Raw genomic sequence first — 17,731 nt, 5'->3', positions numbered from 1 at the left:
ATTCTTATTATATTATTATTATTTTTTAATCATCACCTGAGAATATTTTTCCATTGATTTTTAGATAGAGTGGGAGAGGGGAAGGAAGGGGAGAGAGAGAGAGATGTGAGAGAGACACATCAATTGGTTGCCTCCTGAATGATCCCAATGGGGCTGAGACTTGAACCTGCAACAGAGGTGTGTGTCCTTGACCAGCAATCAAACCTGAGACTCCTGGGTCCGCAGGCCCGTGTTCTAACTGCTGAGCCAAACCAGACAGAGTTCTTTTTGCATTCTTGATAATATTCTTTAAAACACAAAAATTTTGCGTTTTCATGAGATCCAATCCACCAAGTTCTACTAATTTTTGCTTTATATTTCAATTATTTGATTAAATACAAAATGTCTATGGCTATTATATTTTATTCATAGTTTGCTTTTTTAAAAAATAAACTTGAAATGTTTGTTTTCATATTTTTAGTGTCTATCTATCAATTCTATGCACAATGTTTCTTTACTCTCTCTATATACACATTTATATAGGCACGCATATATATATATACATTTCTGCATATACGTACATATAATATACATTTCTACATTGTTTTCTTTAAATACTGATAATAATTTTATCAGTAAAACCTGGTGGAAATAATTCCTATTTCTTTCAAAATTATATTCACAAATTTGTACGATCAAAGTTTAGTGTGGTGCATGCTAAAATCAATTGGTGCAATCACGTCAATATGTGTCCAATACAAAAATTATGATTGTGGTGTCTGTACTAATCAGTGCTAATAAATAAAATTATAAACAATGTTCCATAGTAATTGTATCTCCTTGACTATAACGTCCAAGCACAATAAAAATACTATAGTCTGGCTGGTGTGGCTCAGTGGTTGAGTGTCAACCCATGCACCAAGAGGTCACCAGTTCGATTCCCAGTTAGGATACATGCCCAGGTTGTAGGCCCAATCCCCACTGGGCATGCAGGAGGCGTGCAGGGGGCGGCCAATCAATGTTCTCTCACATCAATGTTTCTATCTCTCCCTCTCACTTTCTCTCTCTCTAAAATCAATAAAGAAAAAGAAAAAAAGAATACTATATATTAAAGCATATAATTTGATCAACTACACTTAAACTAGAATGTCCAAAATTAAAATTTTTATTCCAAGTGCTAAATAGAAAATAGATTCATTAACCAACAAAACTCGCCTTAAAACATCCTGATCGTGCAGAAGCCTGGTAGTCCAGAGATGGAATTAGTGTGGTCCTGATCACACACTCAAGTCTCTCTCCTTCTATTGTCCACGTTACTCCTAAGAAAGATGAGCAAATGGAAAGGTGTTCGGTGATCAGAGCATTTAATTGGAACATTATGCCTTCATCTTTTATCCCTTAGAATAGTCCTCTTAGCCCTGGCAGGTTTGGCTCAGCGGGTAGAACATCGGACCACTGACCAAAGAGTCCTGGGTTCGATTCCCGATCAAGGGCATGTACCTGGATTGCAGGTTGGGTCCCCAGCCCCGGTCAGGGTCATACAGGAGGCAACTGATCAATGTGTCTCTCTCACATGAATGTTTCTCTCTCTCTTCCCCCACCCTCCCTCCCTTCCACTTGATCTAAAAATTAATGAAAAAATATCCTCAGGTGAGGATTAACAAAAAGGATAAATAAACAGAATAGCCCTCTTGTTCATGATACAAACTCTTTCTCTCATTCTTCTTTAGGATCATGTGATTAGGATAGGACTCCAAGGCCCAGTGGGGCCCTGGGGAAAGAAGGCGTGAATATGTGTTAAGCTAGCTCTGACCCAGGCCTGATGAAAGCACCCTCTTTTTGTATCTCCTTTTCAGTTCCAGTAGTAAGATATAATAACAGGCCAAGATCGGATCTTCAGGGGAAAGGATTAAAAATCAATTTAGATAAAAGGAAGCCTTGAGATTCACTTGTGATCCAACCTAGCTCAGAATGCTAGGCCAAATGGATGAGGCTCAAAGCACTTGGTAGTAATAAAGAGTGTCCATTTGCCTGAAATGTATACACTAGAATTCAGAAATGTCTTCTTTGACCAAGGATCAGTCTCATTCTCACAAAGGTTTTGCCTCTCCATCAAGATAGAGGAGTCTCTCTTTGCTTCCAGGACTAAAGCAGCAGTAGAGGCATCTCAGGAGCTAGACAGACCCCAGAGTTAAGCATGGCCAAGCTGTCTTTGAAAGTTGACTTCTTGTATTTCCAGATTCAAAATATTCTCTCCCTCTCTCTCTCTTTCTCTCTCTCTCTCTCCCTCCCTCCCTTCCTCTCTCTCTCTCTCTCTCTCTCTCTCATATTTCTGTGAGCCATCCAGGAGTTTTTGGAATCTTTATATACCAAACATAGAACATGTGAAAGCAAAAGTGCTAGAAATTTTTGTCTAGCCATTAAAAGTTTCCCTTAGCTGTTGGGAATTGTGATGGTTATTTTTTGTTTTGTCTTTGTTTTTTGTTAATCCTCATCCGAGGATATTTTTTCCCATTGATTTTGAGGGAGAGTGGAAGTGAGGGAGGAAGAGGGAGAAAGAGAGAGAGAAAAGAAAAAAACATCGATGTGAGAGAGACACATCAATAGGTTGCCTCCTGTATGCTCCCTCACTGGGGCCAGGAATAGAACCTGCAACCCATGTACATGTTCTTGACCAAGAATCGAACCCATGACCCTTTGGGGTGCAGGCAGACACTCTAACCACTGAGCAACACTGGCCAGGACTGTGATGGTTAGTTTTATGTGTCAACTTGGCTAGGAAAGAGTACCAGTTATTCAATCTAACACCAATCTTGGCGTTGCTGTGAAGATATTTTGTAGATGTAGTGAACATCTATAGTCTCCTGACTTTAAATAAAGGGAGTTACCCTCCAAACTGAAAGACCTTAAAACCAACATGGAGGAAAAATAAATTCTGTTTCAACACCGTAGCATCATCCTCTACCAGAGAATTTCCAGCATTCCAGTCTGTCCAACGGATTTCGAACTTGCCAGTCCCTCAAATTACATAAGCCAATTCTTTTAACTAAATATCCTAGTATATACACATACATATATAAATATATATATATATCCCTTACTGGTTTGTTTCTCTTTAAAATCCTGGCTGATAGATTGACCTACCTTTGAAACTAGCATTAGGCTGATCATGAAGCTTCTCTAAAAGTTCTGAAATAAACTTAACCAAAGAAGTAAAAGACCTATTTGCAGAAAACTACAGGACATTGAAAAAAGAAATAGAGGAAGATATAAAAAAGTGGAAGCACATACCCTGTTCATGGATTGGAAGAATTAACATCATTAAAATGTTCATACTACCCAAAGCAATCTACAGATTCAATGCAATCCCCATCAAAATACCAACGACATATCTCACAGAACTAGAACAAATACTTCAAAAGTTCATATGGAACCAAAAAAGTCCCCGAATAGCCACAGCAATTTTGAAAAGGAAGGACAAAGTAGGTGGGATCACAATACCAGATATCAGGTTATACTACAAAGCGACTGTAATCAAAACAGCCTGGTACTGGCACAAGAACAGGCATATAGACCAGTGGAACAGAACTGAAAACCCAGAAATGGACCCAAGGCAATATGCTCAATTAATATTTGACAAAGGTGGCAAGAGCATACAGTGGAGTAAAGACAGCCTCTTTAATAAATGGTGTTGGGAAAATTGGACAGCTACATGCAAAAAAATGAAACTAGACCATCAACTTACACCATACACAAGAATAAACTCAAAATGGATAAAAGACTTAAATGTGACCCGTGAATCCATAAAAATTCTAGAAGAAAATGTAGGCAACAAAATTTCGGACATCATACAGAGCAGAATTTTCACTGATACATCACCTAAGGCAACAGAAACAAAGGAAAAAATGAACACATGGGACTACAGCAAACTCAAAAGCTTCTGCACAGCAAAAGAAACAATCATCAAAATGGAAAGGCAACCCACTGTATGGGAGAACATCATTGCCAATGATGTATCAGATAAGGGGTTAATTTCCAATATATAGAGAGTGCTCATACAACTCAACAAAAGGAAGACAAAGAACCCAAATAAAAAATGGGCAGAGGAGTTGAATAGACACCTCTCCAAACAGGACATACAAATGGCCAAAAGACATATGAAGAAATGCTCAACATCACTAATCATCAGAGAGATGCAAATTAAAACAACAATGAGGTATCACCTCCCACCTGTCAGAATGGCCGCCATCAACAAATCATCAAACAACATGTGTTGGCGAGGGTGTGGAGAAAAGGGAACTCTAATACACTGCTGGTGGAAATGCAGACTGGTGCAGCCTCTATGGAAAACAATATGGTGTTACCTCACAAAATTAAAAATTGAACTTCCATTTGACCCAGTGATCCCTCTTCTAGGAATATACCCTAAGAAGCCTGAAACACCCATCAGAAAGAATATATGTACCCCCATGTTCATAGCAGCACTATTTACAATAGCTAAGATCTGGAAACAGCCCAAGTGTCCATCAGTAGATGAATGGATAAAAAAGCAGTGGTACATATACACAATAGAGTACTATGCAGCGGTAAGAAAGAAAGATCTCTTATCCTTTGAGACGACATGGAGGGACCTGGAAAGTATTATCCTAAGTGAAATAAGCCAAGCAGAAAAAGACAAATACCACATGATCTCACGTATATATGGAATATATTGAAGATAAGAGTCTGAGGAATACAGTAGACCCAGAAACATGGAAGTAGGGCACAGACTCACATCCCTCAGAAGAGGGGGTGGGGTGGGAAGAGATAAACCACAGAACTTATATGCATGTATGCATGACCAATGGACATGGACAAATAAGCCCGGGATGGGGCGGGGGTGGGGTAGGGAGGGTGGTGCCAATGGGGTAAAAAAGGAGAAATATCTGTAACAAAAAAATAAATAAAAGTTCTGAAATACTATTGTTATGCAGCAGGGGCAAGCTTCACTATTTTCTTAATTTCCCTGCCTATATGAACATACTAACTCTTCCCCTCTCTCCTGCCTGTATGATGTTTGCCTTCTTCTTAGATCTCCTCTCATCTCTAAGACTCAGAGGTGGTCACTTTTCTCCAAGGCAGTTAGGAACTTCCTTTTTGTCTTATCATAAGCTCTTCTACCTGCATCTTATAGTAAAAATTGTCATTCAGATCCTTAAGCAGTGTTTCTGATATATGAAAAGGAATTTGGAAATTTGGGAATTTGTTTTCTCTCCCACAAAAGCCTGACCTTCAAAATTATTGCCTTACTAGAGATTCAAAAAGCCTAATTTGAGGCTGAGTAATGACTTTATTGGTCTAGAAGCCAAATATTCTGGCCCTAAAGCACTGAAACCCATTGATTAGGTGGAAAGGAAATCACATGGCATAATGATTTCAAAGTAATTAAAAACAACTTGATTTAATATTTTTAAAAATACCCAATTAAGCCCTGACCAGTTTGGCTCAGCGGTTAGAGCGTCGGCCTGCGGTCCGGAGAGACCCAGGTTCGGTTCCCGCTAAGGGCACGTACTTCGGTTGCAGTTTGTCCCCGGCCCTGGTTGGTCGTGCGGGTGGCAGCCACTCGATGTGTCCCTTCACGTCGATGTTTCTCTCTCTCTCCCTCTCTCTCCCTCCCACTCTATCTGTACAAAAAAGGAAAAATATCCTCGGGTGAGGATAAAAAAAAAAAAAAAAAAAAATACCCAATTAATTCTGATTGGTTACATTTCCTTGTGATCCAATTGGTCTGAGCTTCATTTAGCAGCTTATAGTAATCAGCTGTGGTAAATGATATTATTTCATTACCCTTATTTTTTCCTTCCTCAGCCTAGACATGTTTTATTTTAATTAATTAATTTATTTATTTATTTATTTATTTTTGTTACACATGTTTCTCCTTTTTCCCCCATTGACACCCCTCCTCCTCCCTCCCCACCCTGTCCTCAGCTTTATTGTCCATGTCCACTGGTTATGCGTATATGCATATAAGTTCTGTGGTTTATCTCTTCCCTCCCCCCACCCACTCTTCTGGGGATTGTCAGTCTGTACCCTACTTCCACGTCTCTGGGTTTGCCCTGTTCTTCAGACGGTTATGTTCATTATATTCCACAAATAAGTGATATCACATGATACTTGTCTTTCTCTGCTTAGCTTGTTTCGCTTAGGATAATACTTTTACAGTCCCTCCATGTCGTCTCAAAGGATAAGAGATCTTTCTTTCTTATAGCTGCATAGTACTCCATTGTGCATATGTACCACTGCTTTTTTATCCATTCGTTTACTGATGGCATTTGGGCTGTTTCCAGATCTTAGTTATTGTAAATAGTGTTGCTATGAACATGGGGGTACATATATTCTTTCTGATGGGTGTTTCAGGCTTCTTAGGGTATATTCCTAGAAGAGGGATCACTGGGTCAAATGGAAGTTCAATTTTTAATTTTTTGAGGTAACACCATATTGTTTTCCATAGAGGCTGCACCAGTCTGCATTTCCACCAGCAGTGTAGTAGAGTCCCCTTTTCTCCACACCCTCGCCAACACTTGTTGTTTGATGATTTGTTGATGGTGGACATCCTGACAGGTGTGAGGTGATAACTCATTGTTGTTTTATTTTTATTTATTTTTTATTATTATTATTTTTTATCCTCACCCGAGGATATTTTTCCATTTTTTGTACAGACAGAATGGGAGGGAGAGAGAGGAAGGGAGAGAGAGTGAGAAACATCGACGTGAAGGGACACATCGAGTGGCTGCCACCCGCACGACCAACCAGGGCCGGGGACAAACTGCAACCGAAGTACGTGCCCTTAGCGGGAACCGAACCTGGGTCTCTCCGGACCGCAGGCCGACGCTCTAACCGCTGAGCCAAACTGGCCAGGGCTCATTGTTGTTTTAATTTGCATCTCTCTGATGATTAGTGATGATGAGCATTTCTTCATGTCTCTTAGCCATTTGTATGTCCTGTTTGGAGAGGTGTCTATTTAGTTTCTCTGCCCAATTTTTAATTGGGTTCTTTGTCTTCCTTTTGTTGAGTTGTATGAGCACTCTATATATATTAGAAATTAACCCCTTATCTGATGTATCATTGGCAATGATGCTCTCCCATACAGTGGGTTGCCTTTCGATTTTGGTGGTTGTTTTCTTTTGCTGTGCAGAAGCTTTGAGTTTGATGTAGTCCCATGTGTTTATTTTCTCCTTTGTTTTGGTTGCTTAGGTGATGTATCATTGAAAATTCTGCTGCATATGATGTCTGAAATTGTGTTGCCTGCATTTTCTTCTAGAATTTTTATAGATTCACAAGTTACATTTAAGTCTTTTATCCATTTTGAGTTTATTCTTGTGTATGATGTAAGTTGGTGGTCTAGTTTCATTTTTTTTTTTTTTTTTTTTGCATGTAGCTATCCAATTTTCCCAACACCATTTATTGAAGAGGCTGTCTTTACTCCACTGTATGCTCTTGCCACCTTTGTCAAATATTAATTGAGCATGATGTCTTGGGTCCATTTCTGGGTTCTGTATTCTGTTCCATTGATCTATCTGCTTGTTCTTGTGTCAGTACCAGGTTGTTTTGATTACAGTGGCTTTGTAGTATAACCTGAAATCTGGTAATGTGATCCCTCCAACTTTGTTCTTCTTTTTCAAGATTGCTGTGGCTATTCGGGGTCTTTTTTGGTTCCATATAAACTTTTGGAGTGTTTGTTCTAGTTCTGTGAGATATGTTGTTGGTATTTTGATGGGGATTGCATTGAATCTATAGATTACTTTGGGTAATATGGACATTTTAATGATGTTAATTCTTCCAATCCATGAACAAGGTATGTGCTTCCACTTTTTTATATCTTCCTCTATTTCTTTTTTCAATGTCCTGTAGTTTTCTACAAATAGATCCTGTACTTCTTTGGTTAAATTTATTCCTAGGTATCTTCATTGTTTTGCCGTGATGGTAAATGGGATTGTTTTTTCAGTTTCTCTTTCTGTGAGTTTATCATTGGTGTATAAGAATGCCATCGATTTCTTGATATTAAGTTTGTATCCTGCTACTTTGCCAAATTCATTTATTAAGTCTAGTAGGTTTTTGATGGCGTCTTTAGGGTTTTCTCTGTATAGTATCATGTCATCTGCAAATAATGACAGTTTCACTTCCTCCTTTCCAAATTGGATCCCTTTTATTTTTACTTCATGTTTGATTGCTGTGGCTAAGACTTACAGTACTATGTTAAATAAGAGTGGCGAAAGTGGGCATCCGGATCTTGTTCCTGTTCTTAAGGGAAATGCTTTTATTTTCTTCCCATTGAGTATGATGTTGGCTGTAGGTCTTGCATATATGGCCTTTGTTATGTTGAGATACGATCCCTCTATCACCACATTGCTGGGTGTTATTATCAGAAATGGATGCTGGATTTTGTTGAATGCTTTTTCAGCCTCTATTGATATGATCATGTGGTTTTTATTCTTCATTTTATTTATGTGGTGTATCACATTTATTGACTTGTGAATATTGTACCAGCCTTGCATCCCTGGGATGAATCCCACTTGGTCATGGTCAATAATTTTTTTGATGTATTGCTGGATCCGATTTGTTAGTATTTTGTTCAGGATTTTGGCATCTATGTTCATCAGAAATATTGGCCTGTAATTTTCTTTCTTTGTAGTGTCTTTCTCCAGTTTTGGAATTAGAATTATGCTGGCCTCATAAAAGGAGTATGGAAGTTTTCCTTTTTCTTTTTCTTGAATTTTTTGAAATAGTTTGAGGAGAATGGGTATTAGTTCTTTGAATGTTCAGTAAAATTCCCCTGTGAAACCGTCCAAGCCTGGGCTTTTGTTTGCTGGGAGAGTCTTGATTACATCTTCAATTTCTTTTGTTGTTATTGGTCTGTTCAAGTTTTCTATCTCTTCCTGGCTCAGTTTTGGGAGATTATGTGTTTCTAGAATTTTTTCCATTTTGCTTAGTTGTTGAATTTGTTGCCATATAATTGTTCATAATATTTGTTAATGATCCTTTGTATTTCTGTGGTGTCAGTTGTTACTTCTCCTCTTTCATTTCTGATTTTGTGTATTTGGGTTCTCTCTCTTTGTTTCTTGGTGAGTCTAGCTAAGGGTCCATCAATCTTGTTTATCTTTTCAAAGAACCAGCTCTTTGTTTCACTGATCCTTTGAATTGTTTTTTTGGTTTCCTTGTCATTTATTTCTGCTGTGATCTTTACTATTTCCTTCCTTCTACTTGTTCTGGGGTTTTCTTTTTGTTTGCTTTCTAATTCTTTAAGTGGTGAGGTTAGATAGTGTATTAGAAATTTTTCTTGTTTCTTAAGGTAGGCCTGTATTGCTATGAACTTCCCTCTCAGAATTGTTTTCGCTGCATCCCATAGATTTTGTGTTGTTGTGTGTTCGTTTTATTTTTTTTTTTTTTTTTATCCTCACCCGAGGATTTTTTCCATTTTTTGTACAGATAGAGTGGGAGGGAGAGAGAGGAAGGGAGAGAGAGAGAGAAACATCGATGTGAAGGGACACATCAAGTGGCTGCCACCTGCACGACCAACCAGGGCTGGGGACAAACTGCAACCGAAGTACATGCCCTTAGCGGAAACCGAACCCGGGTCTCTCCGGACCGCAGGCCGACGCTCTAACCGCTGAGCCAAACTGGCCAGGGCTGTGTGTTCATTTTCATTGGTTTCCAGGAAGTTTTTAATTTCTTTCTTGATCCCCATGGTAACCCATTCATTGTTCAATAACATGCTATTTAGCCTCCATGTTTTCAAATGTCTTTGCATGTTCTTGTTGCAATTGATTTCTAGTTTCATGCCGTTGTGATTTGAGAAGATGCTTGATGTGATTTCAGTTTTCTTGAACTTGTAGAGACTTAGTTTGTGCCCTAATACGTGGTCTATCTTTGAGAATGTCCCATGTGCACTTGAGAAGAATGTGAATTCTGCAGTTTTGGGGTGTAATTCTCTGTAGATATCTATTAAATCAATTTGTTCCAGTGCTTCATTTAGAATCTCTGTTACCTTGTTAATTTTTGGTCTAGATGATCTATCTAGTATGTCAGCAGGGTGTTGAAGTCCTTTGCTGTGATTCTATTGCTGTCAATTTCTTCTCTGAAGTCCTCCAGAAGATTTTTATTATATTTTGGTGCTCCTATATTGGGTACATATATGTTTACCAAGATTATATCTTCCTGTTGGATAGATCCTTTAAATATTATGTAGTGGTCTTCTTTGTCTCTATTTTGAAATCTATTTTACCAGATATGAGTATTGCTACCCCAGCTTTTTTTCTTTTTGTTTGCTTAAAAGATTTTTTTTTTCATCCCTTCACTTTCAACCTATGTGAGTCTTTTGCTGGGAGGTGGGTCTCTTATATACAACATATATGTGAGTCATGCTTACTTATCCAGTCAGCTACTCTGTGTCTTTTTTATCAGAGCATTCAAACCATTTACATTTAAAGTGATTATTGATATATACTTATTTATTGCCATTTTTTGTTTAGTGTGGTTATATTTTTCTTCCTATTTCTTCTACTAATTACAGCAGTCCTTTTAACATTTCTTGTCATGCTGGTTTGGTGCTAATATATTCCCTTAGCCTTTTTTTTTGTCTGGGAAGCTCTTTATTTGACCTTCTATTTTGAATGATAGCCTTGCTGGGCAGAGTAGTCTTGGACTCAGATCCTTGTTTTTTATGACCTTGATTACTTCATGTCATTCCCTTCTGGCCTGTAGTGTTTATGTTGAGGAGTCAGCTGACAGCCTTATGGGGTTTCCTTTATAGGTAACCTGTTGCTTATCTCTTGCTGCCTTTAGGATCCTCTCTTTGTCTTTAATTTTTGGCATTTTAATTATTATGTGTTTTGGTGTGGGCCTGTTTGGGTTCTTCTTACTTGGGGCTCTCTGTCCTTCTTGAACTTGAATGCCTTCTTCCTTCACCAAATTAGGAAAGTTTTCTGTCACTATTTCTTCAAATATATTCTCTAACCCTTGCTCATTTTCTTCTTCTTCTGGGACTTCTACAATGCAAATGTTATCATGTTTCCTGTTGTCCCATGGTTCTCTTAAACTGTCTTCCTGTTTTAAAATTGTTTTTTCCTTTTCTACCCTGATCTGGTCCTCAGCTTCCTCTACTCTGCTGTTTAGACCTTCCAATGTGTTCTTTATTTCTACTATGTCATTATTCATTTCCACTTGGTTGGTTTTCAATGTTTCTTTACCTTTACTCATGGTGTTGATATCCTTACTTATGCTGTTGAGCTTTCTCAAGATCATGGCTCTGAACTCTACCTCTGATAATTTGCTTAACTGCATTTCATTGATCTCATGTTCAACAGAGGTCTCTTGTTCTTTCATTTGGGATTTGTTTCTTTGTTTCACCACTTTGGTCATCTCAGTGGGTTTTGGAGCCTGCCAAATTTTCCCCATGGTTGTTGGTGTTCTGCTGTTTGTGGCTCCCTCTACTGGGTTTGGATGAGTGTGGGAGGACCCACGTTAAACACCATTATCAAGCCTTACTTTCCTGGGTAGAGTTGCAAGCCCAGGAAAGGTTCAGTTATCCTCTAGCTTTTTGCCTGGAGGCTATTAGTCTCAGTTACTTAGGGCCTTGGAATGTAGCCCTGGTGTTCTGCATAAGAGGATTTCCAGAGGGTGGGACAGATGCTGGTTGTTAATGAGCCTCAATTTGCATTTATTTGCGTCACCTGGAAAGGGCTGAATTTTTGAGGAGGGGCTGCTGCTTTTCCCCACAGCTCTGGGAAGGAGCAAGCTGGCCACCGTCCTTTGTGGCCACAACTCAGCACAAACTCTGAGTGCCCTCCAAATCCCGGGTGTCCCCACAGAGTTCCAGTCCAGTCTGCCCTCCCTCTGCTGGAGCCCCAGGTGAGTGGCTGTAGCCAATCCATTGCTGGGTTCTGGCCCTCTGTGCTGTGGAGCAAGTTTAGTATTTCATTCCCAAGAGCACTGTTCAGAGCTAAGACCACTGCTGTCTGCGGGCTCCCAGCCCTCCACCCTCTCGCACCTCTACAGATTCTACCGGTGTCCCTGGTTATATGGTCCTGTCCCACTGCTTTTCTGTTGCCTTTTTTCCCGATGATTTGTCTTTATTTTAGATGTAATTCCCGTTTGGTCCTGGGAGATTGTGTAGCTTCCACTCACTCCACCACCATTTTCTGTTTTTCCCTAGACATTTTTATCAGAGATACATCCAAAAATCACTAGCTTGGAATTTGGCCAATGAATGTTAGGAGACATAATAGGCATTACATTCAACCAGACTTTAAATGTGTACATATGGTTTGGTTTGCCCTCTTGCAATCCACCATGAAGGAACATTGTCCCACAGAGCCACAGCTTCTTCATACTGAGTCCCAGAATGAGAAGACATATGGAACAGAACTGAATCCAACCTACAACCTAGTGCCAAGCCCAGCCCAACCCAGCTCAACCCAGGTCAGCTGAGCCACACCCTATCCACAGACCTGTGAGCAAGAAACCAATGTTTGTTATTACAAGTCAACTGAGATTTCTGAGGGGTGTTTGTTATATACCATTATTGTAGCAAAAAGCTGACTAATACAGTAATCTTATAAATTATTATTGCATGCTCTATAGTTCACATAGTACATAGATTTAATTCAAATTATATAGCTGATTTTTTAGTTTAACCAAGACTCTCTATGAATTGGCAAAAAAAATGTTGTTTGTACTGAATAGTTTTTGTAACCACAGTACAGTGAATGTAGTGGAAATCTATCTGGTTTGTACTAGGAGTTCAGGAAACTAGCAAGGTCTTCACACATGCAAGGCTTCCTACTCCACCTTAGAATACAGCCACTGTTGTTGTTGTTCTTGTTGTTGTTGTTGTTGTTAATCCTCACCAGAGGACATTTCCATTGATTTTTTTTTTTTAAGAGAGTGGAAGAAAGAGAGAGAGAGATTGACCAGGGCTGGGGTCCGCAGGTCAACACTCTAACCACTGAGCCAAACTGGGCACAATGAATACAGCCATTCTTGACTGGCTTTATATTGGCCAAGAATGACATACCATCTAGTAGGTGGATAATTACAGCTTCCTAATGACCAGGTGTTCACTTATATACCACCAGCACTAGGGCAGCATCTTATCAATGTGAGAGGAGAATCAACTATGGATGAATCTTGGTATTTACCTATTCCCATAGGTATCTATCTGCTCCATCTTATGTTGACATCTGTGATGGCCTCCTAAATAACTCAGGTCATCGGAGGGTTGTTCTCTTCCAAGCCAAGATAACTCTGGCAAACTCTGTATAATGTGCACTGGGCACATTTCCTTGTTGAATTATCCAATTAAATCTGATAATGAGAGCACATTGACACAGTCAAACACTCAGGTGAATAAAGGATTCACTTTGAAGTGCAGAAATTTCTGGAGTCATCTGTGAATTAACAAGTGATGATTCTCACTGCCATCATCCTGGGAGGAAGAAACTTTAGAAGAGGTAAACTAGAGCTGGGCATGCTTGAGGCTTTTTCTGGCATGATTTCAAGGAGATAAAAGGTGGAGGCAGTTTCCAGTGTTTGTCTGAGCCACCAGTCTTTTTAGAATGAAGGTAATTAATTCTAAAAGTCAAAAATAAGATTCAATTCTTAATCTTATTCCTCTGAACTCTAAGGGGACATAGAGAGATGAACACAAACCTAGGTGCCAGCACTCCTCATTTCTGATCTTCCCCTCTGCAGAGCCCCTCATGCACAACCTTGCACAAACTTGGACTTTTTTCATCTCAATTCTCACTCTGTAACACAGGCAATAATTGACTGGTCCCCCATTATGACCATAGTACATATTACCAAGCACCAACAAAACTTAGTGCAAATAAAAAAAAACCATCCAGAAATACAAATTTTGGTAATGGCTGTTATTTAAATATGTTGCATACATTATGAAACACCTGCCAGTCACACTGGCCGTCTCTACAATGAGGGTATCATTACTAACAGTGGTTTGGCACTTGACAAATGCCAACCTGTACTATTATTAGCCTGCACTGTCTCCCCATCTAGTCTGTGCATCTTTACAAATAAGGACCATTTCTTAATGCTCTTTTAATCTTCATTACCTAGCACAGTATGGAAAGCACGAAGTAGGTGATCATTGATTGTATAATAAAAGTAGCTAATAGCTGCCATTTATTGATCCCTTCCCATGTGTCAGACCCTGTACCAGCCATTTTACAAATATTATCTCTAATTTGTACACTTAAACTATGACTCCAAAAGAAAAAATTCTCTCCATTTTACAGATCAAGAAACTGAGGGTCAAAGAGACTGTCTGCAAAACTAAGCTGAGGCGATACTGCTACTTTAATAAAAATGAGTATGCATGTAATGAATAAAATATGCTTTACATATTAGATGGGTATGGTTAACAGTTTAGAAAAGCAGGAACTAAATAACATATCAGTAATAACTGTTTATTGCTGACATATTCACTATCCTCATCAACTATTTATTCAGTATCTGCTAGAATCAGGGAGCTGCCTTGGGTGTTACTTTACCTCAGACCATCAGTGTCTAGAAAAAGAAATCAAACATGTGACTATTCATTTCTTTTTTTAATTTATTGGGGTGACATTGGTTAGTAAAATTATATAGGCTTCAGGTGTACAATCCTGTAAGACATCATCTGTATATTCTATTCTGTGTTCACCACCCAAAGTCAAGTCTCCTTCCATCACCATTATCCTCCCACCCCGCCTTACCCTCTTCAACCTCCCCCCACCCCCCTTTCCTATGGTAATCACCATAAACCAGTTCAACCACATAAGACATCTGACTGGTCTCAATCTTTCCTTTCAAATCATTATATCTAACCTATAACGGGGGTTTTTTGGTCAATTTCATGCTCACTTGCTATTGAAATCATGTCTTACCAAATCATATCTATATTTTACACACTAGTTATGCCCATATTAGCTCAAGAAGAAACATATAAAAGCAAGAAAGAGCGAGAATGTGGGAGCAAATGATCCGATAAAGTTTTGAAACACTTGAACTGTTTAAATGTAATAATAAAGTCATTACATTAAGAGGCTAGAAAATAAATTGGTTTTTTCAAGTTGTGAAAATGATACCCCTAAATTATATGAGCTGGGTGTTACTTCTCCACTGATCTCTTCACGATCGTAACCTGATAACGTGGGTAAGTCATTTAGATGAGTTTTGTCCTTGGGACAGCTGTTCACAATCTGGAAAGGACCATCTATCTAACCACTGTCTTTTTGCCTACGAGGAAACCAAGAAGCGACAGATTGAGGTTTTGTCAGCTGGCCAGTGTCTCAGGTGCAACTGGAGACCAAGCTTTCCTTCTCAGACCCCAGCCCCAAATTTCTAAATTATACTTTTAAAAATGCACTATCCTTTTCTTATGGAATAATTAAAAATATAATATAAGCCTAAACACAGGTATTTTTCTTCAGTCATTAATTAGCCAGTCCTTTGAATAGTAAGCCTTGAAAAATATGTAGCAAATCTACTTTTCAAAATCCGGCTATGCCTTTCCACAGCCGCAGGGTCACCCAGCAGCCCTTTCTTGTTCACAAAGACTCTCACACTTAATGTTATATTTCGTTCTCACTACAATCCTGTGAGCTGTGATTGTGTTCTTGACGTGGTAGATGAGGAAAGTGTGGATCAAAGAGACTAAGTTATCCAGCTGGTGGGTGGCAGCAGCAGACTCTGGAATGGCTTTATAAACTTGACCTCATTGCTTCCTCCATGTCGATACATTTCCTAATTCTTCTCACGAAAGTGGTGCCTGTGTCCCAGGGAGTCCAAGCTCCCCCTTCCAGAGCAGAGAGTTTTGGCCAGGAGGCGGCTGCCTGGCCTGGAGCGACATGCCCAGCCTCCGCCCGCTTGGGTGGGGCCCTGTGATAAGCACTCATTAGCGCAGTGTGAGCAGAAGCCTGTGTGTCAGAGAAGATATGCCTTCTCTGCTCTCGCCCGGCCCGCTGGCTTGTGTTGGGCCTGAGTGTCCTTGGAAGGCACACGCTGGAGGTGCCAGAGCTGCTGAGCCTGGGTCTCTGAATAACACCGGAGCGAGTGTGCCTTCCACCGCTCTGCTTTGTTAACCAGCAGTATACACAATGGATTATTACATGAGCAAAAAAATATATATATATATTTCTTGTGAAAGCCAATGAAATTGCGGTGCTTGTCTATTATAGCAGCTAGCAGAACCCTAACTAAAATGAATATACTTTTTTTTGTTAATCCTCACCCGAGGATATTTTTTTCCATTGCTTCCCAGAGAGGGTTAAAGGGAGGGAGGGAGCAGGAGAGAGAGAGAGAGAAACATTGATGTGAGAGAAACACATGGACTGGTGGCCTCCCCATACGCCCCATCCAGGGCTGGAGATCAACCCAGGTATATGCTCTTGACCGGGAATTGAATCCTTGACCCTTTGGTCCACAGGTCAACACTCTAACCATTGAACCACACCAGCCAGGGCTGACTATACTTTTTATTAAATAATAGAATTCAGATCTCGGTTATTTCTGTCAGATCTATAAATACTTGTTTACTAACTCACTGACTAATTTTGCTAAATGGGAATGACTCTGGAGGGTCATTTTCCAATGACCTCCCTTTCTGTTCCTCGGTTTTCCACTAGTTTAAGGTTAATGAAAATCACTTTCCTATATTTCTACGTACGGCACCCAAACAAAAGTGTCATAAAAGCATCTTTATGGCATAGTTATTTGTAATATAAACAGATACCTGACCCCCCAAAAAATTTTAAAGACTTCCCTCTTTTATTTATTATTTTTTATCCTTACCCGAGGACATTTTTGCATTTATCTTTAGAAAGAGCAGGAGAGAGAGAGGGAGAAAGAGAGAGGGAGAAACATCAATGTGAGAGAGACACATCTAGTGGCTGCCACCCACACAACCCCAACCAGGGCCAGGGACAAACTGCAACCGAGGTACGTGCCCTTAGCAGTGGTTCTCAACCTGTGGGTCACGACCCCTTTGGGGGTCGAACGACCCTTTCACAGTGGTAGCCTGAGACATAAAAGTAGCAAAATTACAGTTATGAAGTAGCAACGAAAATAATTTTATGGTTGGGGGGGTGGTCACCACAACATGAGGAACTGTATTAAAGGGTTGTGGCATTAGGAAGGTTGAGAACCACGGTCTTAGTGGGAACCGAACCCAGGTCTCTCCGGTCTGCGGGCAGATGCTCTACCCGTTGAGCCAAACCAGCCAGGGCTAGACTTCCTTCTTTTAAACCTTTCCATCTTCAAAAACATCTTTTGAGCAAAATGTGCATCTCTGCCTGGGGAAGGGGTGGTGGCCTGGAATTAACCACTGAGCATTTATTATCGCTCATGAGTAGAGCTCATCCTGGGCTCCCCTGCTGGTTGGTGGCCCTCAGAGCCTCAGCACTGAGGTTGCTCCCCTCAGGGACCCACAGGACCTTTGTCTGGACATCAGTTTCCAAATGTAGCCCAAGCCCTGGCCAGTTTGGCTCAGCGGTTATAGCATGGGCCCGCTGTCCAGAGAGACCTGGGTTCGGTTTTCGCTAAGGGCACGTACCTCGGTTGCAGTTTGTCCCCAGCCCCAGTTGGGGTTGTGTGGGAGGCAGCCACTCGATGTGTCCTTTGCACGTTGATGTTTCTCTCTCTCTCTGAACAAAAATGGAAAAATGTCCTTGGGTGAGGATAAAAAAAATAAAAAATGTAGCCAAAAACACATGCTAAG

The sequence above is a fragment of the Molossus molossus genome, unplaced genomic scaffold (genome assembly GCF_014108415.1).
Source record: "Molossus molossus isolate mMolMol1 unplaced genomic scaffold, mMolMol1.p scaffold_m16_p_7, whole genome shotgun sequence".
NCBI lineage: Eukaryota > Metazoa > Chordata > Mammalia > Chiroptera > Molossidae > Molossus > Molossus molossus.
This window is presented reverse-complemented; position numbering follows the sequence as displayed.